General features: G+C 37.0%; 1 pseudogene; it reads left to right on the forward strand.

Annotated features, from left to right (window-relative positions):
- Window positions 1-249: 249 nt before the first annotated feature.
- On the forward strand, window positions 250-341 carry LOC130888310 (U6 spliceosomal RNA; annotated as a pseudogene).
- Window positions 342-10,932: the final 10,591 nt, after the last annotated feature.

Below are 10,932 nucleotides of genomic sequence, written 5' to 3' on the forward strand. Positions count from 1 at the left end.
GCAGATCCTTTTTCCCTTATATTCCTGGTTTGTTATTTTTCCTTCTTGATCAACCTTAATATGAACAGTTGTATCTCTGCTCAAGCACATTGAGCCATTAACTGTGTGGATTGAAATCATGGACCAAAATAAATTGTTCTTCTAAGAAAACTATTTTTTATTGATTTTTATTGAGCTCTACAATTTTCTCTGCTCCCCTCTCTGCCTCTCCCCTCCCTTTGATACCTCCCCCAAGGTCCCCATGCTACCAATTTACTCAGCAGCTTATATACTAAAATTGGAACAATACAGAGAAGATTAGCATGAGCCCTGTGCAAGAAAACTATTTTTATGATGTATTTGGTCACAACCATAAAAAGGTAAAGACTATACACTTCAATAAAAATTGTTTTATTGTGATTACTAGCGTTAAATAGAGGTGTTGGTTACTTCTTTTTATTGCTCATTTTCTCATCTTAATTACTTAAGACTCCTCTGTTTGACTTATACAGTCTTTGCCAGGGCCCATAGGTATGGGTTCATTCTATCTTGAATAAAGGTCAGAGAGCTGAATCTTACTTCTGCTCTCTCAAGATTATTGCCAACACGTGTGGCTAATATTCAGAAGTGGTTCTGGTATTAAAGATATGTTTCCACCTCAATCAAAAGTCTAAGGATCCAACTACTCACTTAGGTTCCTACTCACTTAGGGAGATAACTATGGATTCCACCCAAGGAGGGTTGTGCCTACAGAATGTTTTGGTTTAGGGTGTGAGTGTTACTTGTCTTGTTCTGGGAACAGAATATTTAACTAAGTATGTAGCCTGCAATTTTTCAACTTGTTTCTTCACTTCCTTGTATAATGTCAATGCTGTTTTTAATTTTACTCCTCTTTTGGGGGGTCAGCAGTATTTTAAGCAAATGGAAATTAAACTCAGGTGACTTCAGAATTCACTGGAACTCCCTCCCAGTACTATCCCATGTTTTTGGTTTATTATTTTCACTCGTGTCTGCATTCTCTTTAATTTTCTAATCTACATACCTCTACCCTGATAAGTGGTGTGCTTTTCAAAGCTGGTCTTCAACAAGTCTTTCTTATTTACATTTGTTCTTGAAACAGAGACTTGTTTCCATTTGTCATGCTCTAGCTAAAAACCTCTCTGCTTCTCTATAAATGCCACAACAAAAACTATAGTCTAGATGCTCCCCCTTCTTGAACTTGAACAAAATGTCCCCCGTGACCTTCTTACTCTAGGATCAGAGATCTTTAAACCAGGAATTAGACATAGTTTAAGTTACTTCACCATGCATAACTTTTTAAAAATCTGTCACATTATTATACCAGAAATTATTTTCTTGATATTGTAATTATACTCAACTTGTTCAGGTAAATATTTTATATATATCATGGTGGGGAATATATTTGACATTAATTGGTTAAGGATTCCTTAAAGTTTAATAAAGATCTGAATGTCAAATAGCTAGGCAGGTTTGGGTTTAGGTGACACTTCTGGACAGAGATCTCTGTGAAAAAGAAGGGGGGTGTTTCTAGACTCATATAATGAAGAAGCGCATGCAGGAGGCGATGTAAAAGCCACAAGCTATGTGACAATACATAGATTAGTAGAAGTGTGTTAATTTAAGTTATAACAGCTGGTTAGAAGCAAGCCTAAGCTGAGGCCAAGCTTTTTTTAATTAAAAAAAGAAAGAAAATAAGTAAAAGAAAATTTGTAAATAATATTACTCCTGTCACTACTCAGCAATCAGAATAAGACAAAATCATAGTGAAATGGAGAGCATTTAAAGCAGTAAATTAAATGGTAAATCTAGAAAGATGACTCAGCAGGTACGCACTGTTTGCTGCTCACAAGAACCTTAGTTCAAAGACAGTAGCCATATAAAAAGCCATTCATGGCTACATCCCAGCAAACCCAGTGTTGTGGAAGATGGACCAGAGATAAGAGAATGGCGAGGCTTGCTGGTTACAGACCACAAACCTCGATCTCAGTTCAGTGAGAGACACTTTCTCAAGGAAATACTGCAGAGTGACAGAGTCAGACACCTGAAATCCTCCTCTGGCCTCCACCAAGCAGAGATACACTCACCCATGTGACACTCGATCATGAACACCCACCTGTATGCATACACACACACAAAAATACTGACTGAAAAGAAGTAATAAAGATGCCTCTGTTCTAAGATGACATCATTGTCTACGTAGAAATCAGTAACAAGATAGAGTAACATTCAATAAAATCACTAAACATATACTGAGATTTCTCATGGCTTCATTTGCTCATTGTGTTCATCATTTCTGTAAATAGCCTTTCTTCCATGTTAAACCTCTCTTTAGAATTCATCTATTGGCCCCAACGTCATGATTTCATAACATCTCTTACAGTGTTCTGGAAACTGTGGTTTAAATTTCAGCTCACAAATTATGTCATCATTATTTATGTAATGTTTTAAGATTTTTCAAAATTGAAAAATACATGAGTATTTTGCCTGCATGTATGTATATACACCATGTGCATGTGTGTATCATGTGTGTATATACACTGTGTGCATGTGTGCATGCAGTACTGACAGAGACCAGAAGTGGGCATAGGACTCTTTGGAAATAAAATAGCAAATTGCTGTGAGACACTGTGTAGGTGCTAGAATTGAGACAGGGTCTTCTGCAAGAAAATAAATGTTCTTAACTGCAGAGTCATGCAATAGTTTAAACCATATTATTAAATATATATAAACATGTGTATGTGTGTGCACATGTATATATAAAATCAATTATCAAGGCTTCATTATTCAATGAAAAGATTGAAAAGTCATCTGCTGTAGAAAGTCTTAAAGCCAATGGTTACCCACCCCTTGGGGCGTGATCTCTTATACTATATAAGCCAATGTAGAGCATCAGTCCACTTTCTTTTTCCACCTGCAGGATGCGGTTTAATCTAAAACAACAATTAAATCATATTCTTCATTGAATTTCTACCATTAAAACTAGTGCTGCACCAGATAATATATCCATATTGAATTTTCTTTTAAATTTTCATCTCTATTTTACTGAGCAATTTAAATATGAAAAAGGTTGCTAAAATTACATTTCTAGCTAGAGATATCAGATTGTAAAAGTTAGATAATCCACTGATTCCACAGGCTTTAAAAGAACAGAAATTGCCATAGTGTGGTTAATTTTTATATTGCATGCATGAAAAAGAGTTTATTACTGAGAAAAAATGAAGTTGAATATAATATCTGAAGTATTTGTCTTTAGGCTCCCTGGTTAAAAAAAGATAAAATTCTGTTATAGAAGAAAAATATTTAACTTCCTTTTTGATAGAATCAGCACTAAGAATTAATTCTATTCAAAATTTATTATCAGAATACCTGATGTGAAACTTAATTTTCATATCTGTTTTAAAGTAACATTTAGTAAGATCTTATAAAATATAGTGATGGAGTGTAGAAGTGCATATTCTTGGGAAAATGTACTTTTTAGAACATAAGTATCCCATACGTTTAGTACATGTGTTCTTCAAAACATTCACAGTATCCATATTAGGGGAGTAGCTTATATTTTCTGGGTAAATGGATAAATGAGGCAGGTAAGTTGAGAGTCCTCTTCAGGTCTGAGAGCCTTGAACCCCTTTTTGGACTCACTTTGTAAAAGAACTCTCAATCTTAGGTTTCCCAATTCCATTGTAATTTAGGTAAATCACATATGGTAAAATAAATGGGTAACCATATTAAAGTGTGTAGCAGTATACAGCACATTTAGTACTGTATAGAGTATTAAAACTACCAGTCTCAGTGCATTCCAGTATATTGTGCAATGATCATCACATTGGCCTTTCACAGTATTTTCAGCACACCTTAAGGGAGCCTAAAACTACTTCCGTCTGTCAATTTTCATTCTCCCTACTTCCAACCTTTGAGAATCATCCATCTATATCTATCTCTGGGCTTTTACCTGCTCTGGAATTTCCTGTTATTGGAGACATAGAATCTCTGCATTGTCTATCTCTGGACTTCTGAAACAGAAAAGACTGAAAAGCTAAAACGTATTTCTTTCTACTTTTATCTATAAAAAGATATGGTTTGTTCTAGCTTGTTCATTAAATTCTTAGTATGGAATATCTGCTACAGTTTAGATGCAAGGGAAAAGTCTGTGGTATGTTGAAGAGATGAATACAAGGGAGAAAGTATAAGGATTGAATATTTATTTTACAAGTTATCTGGACCTATGAGTGCAAAGTATCCATTTACAATCATTTTGTAGAACAGATTTTCAAATATATTGAATAAGTGCATATAAAATAACCATCATTTTAACTGCTAAAGTGAGCACATCAATCTTATTTATTTTAATGCTACATTTGGCAGTAATCTTACAACAAAGTCCAGGTCTGTTTTTACATACTACATTGCTTAATGATGATTCTTCAATTTATTTATCTACGCATTTGGTCAAAAAGAAAGGACAATGAATTCAAGGCCCATACCCCACAGCCCAAACATACAAACAAACAAAGATGACTGAGTTGTAGATAACTGAAGGGGACACTGCAAGTGGCCAGGAAGGGAATCTAACGGCAAAGAGGTCCGAATGAAAACTCAGTTCATGTTGACTTTGTCAAGTTGGATCAAACTAGAGGAGTCTGATACCAGGCAGTTTATCATCAGCGTATTTAAAACACACAATTTGGGAAAAAGTTTTCAAGCAATAATTACTCCCATTCCAGGTCTCTAGGCTACAATGATCACAATTTCAGGTACACAATAAAACTTAAAGTGTGATTTCTTAGAAACTCCTTACAAAGTGCATGTGTCCATGAGGGCTGGTTCTATAAGTCAAATGCCTAGAGTCTAGAGTTGTCTCTGACCAGCAGCAAACAGGTCAGCAGACCAAAAGCCACATAGAACATCTCCCCTAAGGATAGATTTTATTAACTGTGAGCTAAAGATAAAGGTCTAGGGGGAGAGAGTATGGGATAAACATTCTGTTGAATTTGGATAATAAGATCTGCCTCTATAGCAAAAGATGGTTGAGGTTTGCCTCCACAGACAACAAAATGTCACCAGGTCATTAATATTATCCATTCCTATCCTTCCCGATGGAAAATAGGGAATTTCTCCTTTGAAGAGAGGCCTCTGCATGTTTAGCATTATTGTTCCCTAGAGCTCTATGGGCACAAGGACCTTTATGGCTCTCACAGAAAGGGAATGTTCCTCTGTGTGCTCTGTTTGAGTCCCTGTCTTGGTTTCCCTTGGTTATGAAATGTAGCTTATATATATATACTGGAAGAATTCCATCTCTTTTGAAGCTGGACATTGTCCTTGTTTTTTCCAAGTACTAAAAAGCAAAATCAAACAGCAATTGATAAGTACGAATGTGGGGTGTTGCTTTGATGTACACTATCGCGTTGGTTTTGGGGAAGACTGAAAGAACATGGGGGACTTTGTGCTGGAAATGTCATTGAGTACTTTGAATTTAATAGGACTATCCTGTGGGCTCTTCGAAGACAAGAATGCTGAGAAACAAATGTTTATTATGAATGCTGATTTATGAGGTTTCAGAAAGAAGATCCTCAAAGACTATCACAGGTGTTTGCTGTTATTTTTAATTAAAAATTTGTAGTTTCCAGTCTGCTGGGACTGAAAACATCAACATCACTGAAGTGAAACATTTACTTCACTGGGACTGAAACATTAGTATGTTTATCAAGAAACTGGTACCAAAAAGATGTAATCTCCTTCAAGTATTTCTTCAGGACTATCACACAAAAAGTTCTGGTCTGATGTGGGATTCTCCTCTGTATGCTATGAGTATGTTTTATTACAGTTGGTTTTTAAAGAAGCTGTTTAGGCCAATAGCTTAGTAGAATAAAACTAGGCAGAAAATCCGAACAGAGATATAGAGTGGAAGATGATAAAATCCCAGCATTGAGAACTTCATATTGCTTCAAATTTTTTCTTGCTATATCTTTCATAAAATAAACATCTCAAAAAACAAGAACAAACAATACTTGACAATCTTAATGTTAGCATTATTTTTTAAGTTTTTATTTATTATGTGGGTTTACACCCACACATTCATGCATGCACACATGCACACACACTGGGATGCATACATATGTACACAAACACTCATGCACACACACTTGTATATACATGCACACACACACACACACATACCCACACAACTATCCATGTGTGGAATCAGAAGGCCACTTTTCTTTTTTTTTTTTATTTATTTCTTTTTTTTTATTAATTAATTAATTTAATTATTAAAGATTTCTGCCTCTTCCCCGCCACCACCTCCCGTTCCCTCCCCCTCCCCCAATCAAGTCTTCCTTCCTCCTCAGCCCAAAGAGCAAGCAGGTTTCTCTGCCCTGTGGGAGGTCCAAGGACCACCCACCTCCATCCAGGTCTATTAAGGTGAGCATCCAAACTACCTGGGCTCCCACAAAGCCATTACATGCAATAGGATCAAGAACCCATTGCCATTGTTCTTCAGTTCTCAGTAGTCCTCATTGTCCATTATGTTCAGCGAGACCGGTTTTGTCCCATGCTTTTTCAGTCCCCGGCCAGCTGGCCTTGGTGAGTTCCCGATAGATCATCCCCATTGCCTCAGTGTGTGGGTGCACCCCTCGCCATCCTGAGTTCCTTGCTCGTGCTCACTCTCCTTCTGCTCCTCCTTTGGATCGTGAGACTTCAGTCCAGTGCTCCAATGTTGGTCTCTGTCTCTGTCTTCTTTCATCGCCTGATGAAGGTTAATATTCAGGGGGATGCTTATATGTTTTTCTTTGGGTTCACCTTCTTATTTAGCTTCTCTAGAGTCACGAATTATAGCCTCAATGTCCTTTATTTATGGCTAGAAACCAAATATGAGTGAGTACATCCCATGTTCCTCTTTTTGGGTCTGGCTTACCTCACTCAGGATAGTGTTTTCAATTTCCGTCCATGTGTATGCAAAATTCAAGAAGTCATTGTTTTTTACTGCTGAGTAGTACTCTAATATGTATATATTCCATACTTTCTTCATCCATTCTTCCATTGAAGGACATCTAGGTTGTTTCCAGGCTCTGGCAATTACAAACAATGCTGCTATGAACATAGTTGAGCATATACTTTTGTTGTATGTTTGGGCATCTCTTGGGTATATTCCCAATAGTGGTATTGCTGGGTCAAGAGGTAGGTTGAACCCGACTTTCCTGAGAAACCGCCACACTGCTTTCCAAAGTGGTTGCACAAGTTTGCATTCCCACCAGCAATGGATGAGAGTGCCCCTTTCTCCACAACCTCTCCAGCAGAGGCTATCATTGGTGTTTTTGATTTTAGCCATTCTGACCGGTGTAAGATGGTATCTTCACTTTTCATTGTCTCTCCTTTCACCATGAACTCTGGGGATAAAACTCAGGTCATCAAGTTTTCATTGTAAGTACGTTCACTCAATGAACCTTCTAGATTCTACATATGGACTTGCTTCAGAGAAAAATAATAATCTAAAAGAAGAAAAATCTCAGCTGATTGCATTCAAATTTGCCCCACAGTGCTCTCTTCCTATCTTAACACACACACGCATACACACACACATGCAGAAACACAAAAGTCCTAACATTGCTTACTAAGAATCAAGTGGAAAATTTGATAGTATTTTTTTTCTTTTTTTTTCTTATAACAACCTCAGTAAAGTCTATAGATGTTCCCTTTCCCCCAAGAATCTCTGCATTTATTGTAATCATCAGCCCTTTATTTATTTGTTAAATTCATTGGGCCAAAGCAATCTGGTGTGGCAGCTGATTGCTTTCTGAGCAAACGGGATGTAGGTCATATATGCCTCCTCAGGTCCTCTGTGCTCTAGTCTTATATTAACCATCTGGGATATAAAGAAAATGTGTCAACACAGACTATATTTTTAATTAAAAGCATCCAAAAGTAGGTCACTTATGAATTCCCCTTTACTGATAAATGATCCAATAACGACCTCCCAAGCATTTCTCCTTCCTTCCATCTCTACACATAATTTAAAATCTGAATGTTTTTCAATTCATTATACATAAAATTTGCTTAATATTATTACTAATCTTAACCAATATGAAAAATTCTGCTGTTTAAATTGTCCCTTTTCTCTTAGTAATAATAAAAGTGTTTGATTTCTACTTCGACTTCCATTCGACTTGAAAGAACAAAGCCCACTGAACTGTGTTCTGTACACGTTTTGCTTAACACAAGAGAGGATAAGTAGCAGTTAAAACTCTTATATTTTAAATCATGTTTTACCCTTAAAATGGCTAACTATAGTAAGTAAATTTATTTATTTGAGCTAAGGTGTAATGAGAAACAATAAACAATATACTTGTGTTTAAAGAACGCTACCTAATTCTCATTCAGTTCCAACTCAGTCTAAGATGCAGCCAAACGTCACTCTATGAAATTTTCAACATCATTGAACCACACAAGTTTCTGTTCTTCCTCTCTCTCTCTCTCTCTCTCTCTCTCTCTCTCTCTCTCTCTCTCTCTCTCCTTCTTTCTTTTTTCCTCTGGCCTTCTGTTGGTTGCAGTGTTGAGTCCCATAAATGCCATCTTTGTCATCTCTATTAGTACCCCACCTATCATGCCTGAATAAACAATCATAATTCATTAAACATGTACTTATATGTAACCTATATATCCAGATAATCTATAATAAATCCTCTTTCATTATCTGCTTCTTCTTGAGAATGTTATTTATGTGAATGTTTATTGGAAATGACTATTTGGAATTGGATAATCAATCAGTTTGCTTTATCCTGGGGAAAGTGTTAAGGATAGATTTATTGAAATTTTCAGATGCATTTCCCTGATTATTGCTGTTGAGCATCCTTCAATACAGCTGTTATTCTTGAGTATTGTCTTCTTTGTAGAAATGTCCATTCAAACCTTTAGAAAACTTCATAAGTTGCTTTGCATTGGACTGCAGAAGTTCCTTGCAGATTAACCCTGTCCTTAGAATACGATTTGAAATGGTTTTTTTTTTTTTACTCAGCTAACTACTTATTATTGGTTATGCATTCTCAGTCATATTTGAGGCTTGTCCCACTAGCTCCTATAACCTTTTTTAACCTGTTTCTCTTCATCTACATTTTTCCTTAGGGATTTTTACCTTTCCTTCATTCTGTATGCTCTACTTTCCTACTTCCTCTGTGTCTGGCTGGTGGTTGCCTGCATGACCTCTGGCATCTCCCTCTCTTTCTCCCTTGTTCTCTTCTCTCTCCAGTCTAGATTTCTCCTCCTACTTATTCTCTCTGCCTGAAAGTCCCACCTATCTTTATATTGCTTAGCTATTGGCTGTTCAGGTTTTTATTAGCTCAATCAGGTGCCTAAGGCAGGCAAGGCAACACATGTCGTCGTTACAGAAATGCAGCATAACCGAATGTAACCATCTTTATATAGTTAAACAATTATTCTGTTTCACAACATACAAGCATGTAATTCTAAAATGTCATAAGATTTACTCTAATACCAATATTTCATGTCTATTCTGAATAGCAAAGTGTTTTTAAAACAATAAATAAAATTGCATTTTCTTTCTTCTCTACTTTTTTCTATTTTCGATCTTTGTTTTTTTCTCTATTAATGTATTTTCTATTAATGAATATATCCTGATTAGAGTTTCTACTCTAAGATCTACTCCCAGTTCATCTTCCTGGTATGGGATCCCACCAGAGAAGATCACTCAGAAACAGATTATAGCCTATTTATTCAGACCAGCTGAAGCTACACTTAGGTAGTAGGGAACCAAGTGTACCCATGAGCATTTAGACGAACAGGGTTTTTTTAAATTTTTTATGATTTATTTATCTTTATGTGCATTGGTGAGAAGGTGTCAGATCCCCTGGAACTGGATTTTGAGACAGTTGTGAGCTGCCATGTGGGTGCTGGGAATTGAACCCCTGTCCTCTGGAAGAGCAATCAGTGCTCTTAACCACTGAGCCATTTCTCCAGCCCCAGATGAAGTTTTGTTTTTTAATTTATTCATTTATTAAAGATTTCTGCCTCCTCCCCATCACCGCCTCCCATTACCTTCCCCCTCCCCCAATCAACTCCGCCTCCCTCATCAGCCTGAAGAGCAGTCAGGGTTCCCTGCCCTTTGGGAAGTCCAAGAACCTCCCACCTCCTTCCAGGTCTAGTAAGGTGAGCATCTAAACTGCCTAGGCTCCCACAAAGCCAGTACGTGCAGTAGGATCAAAACCCAGGGCCATTGATGAACAGGTTTGTAAAGACAAAAAAAATTCCCTCCTTTCTTGCTCTTCAGTTTCAAGATGCAATTTTTCACAAGCAAGCCATTTCACAGCTAAGATGAGCAGTTTGCTGCGCAAACAAGTCTGCACAAGCAGGCCATCTAACAGGCCAACATAAATCAGCTGGAGCATCTTGACCTTGGTTATCCAGAATAGATGTGGGTAATTTTCCACAGGACTTTCTAACCAGAAAGTCATAGAAACCAGGCAGTAGTGGTGCACATCCTTAATCCAAGAACTAGAGAGGATTATAAATGGGAGGAGACAGCTCTCCGTCTTATTCTAAGATGCTTGGAGACAGTATTGCCAATAGACTTATCTACAGACAAGTCTAGTGGAAGTAGTTACTCCTCTGAACTTTCTGCTACAGATTACCTCAAGTTTGTGTCACTAGCAGCTAGGCAGTACAGAAGTCTTGTGCTCTTTCATTTTTACTGAGTCTTTCTATTAAGTTCATCACAGAGTAGGAGTAATAAATATCTACCCATTAGAGAAAATGACATGAAAGAACAAAATTTGGAATACATTTTTTGCACATGTAAGCTATATTCACCAATGGAAATTTTACTAGTCTAAAGTAGGACTGATTCCTCGGGTCCTGGGCACTGTGACCTCTGTTGGAAGAGGAAGTCACTACAGAGCATGAAATAAGTGTGATATGCCTTGTTTA

This window comes from Chionomys nivalis, chromosome 16 (assembly GCF_950005125.1).
Source record: "Chionomys nivalis chromosome 16, mChiNiv1.1, whole genome shotgun sequence".
NCBI classification, from domain to species: Eukaryota; Metazoa; Chordata; class Mammalia; order Rodentia; family Cricetidae; genus Chionomys; species Chionomys nivalis.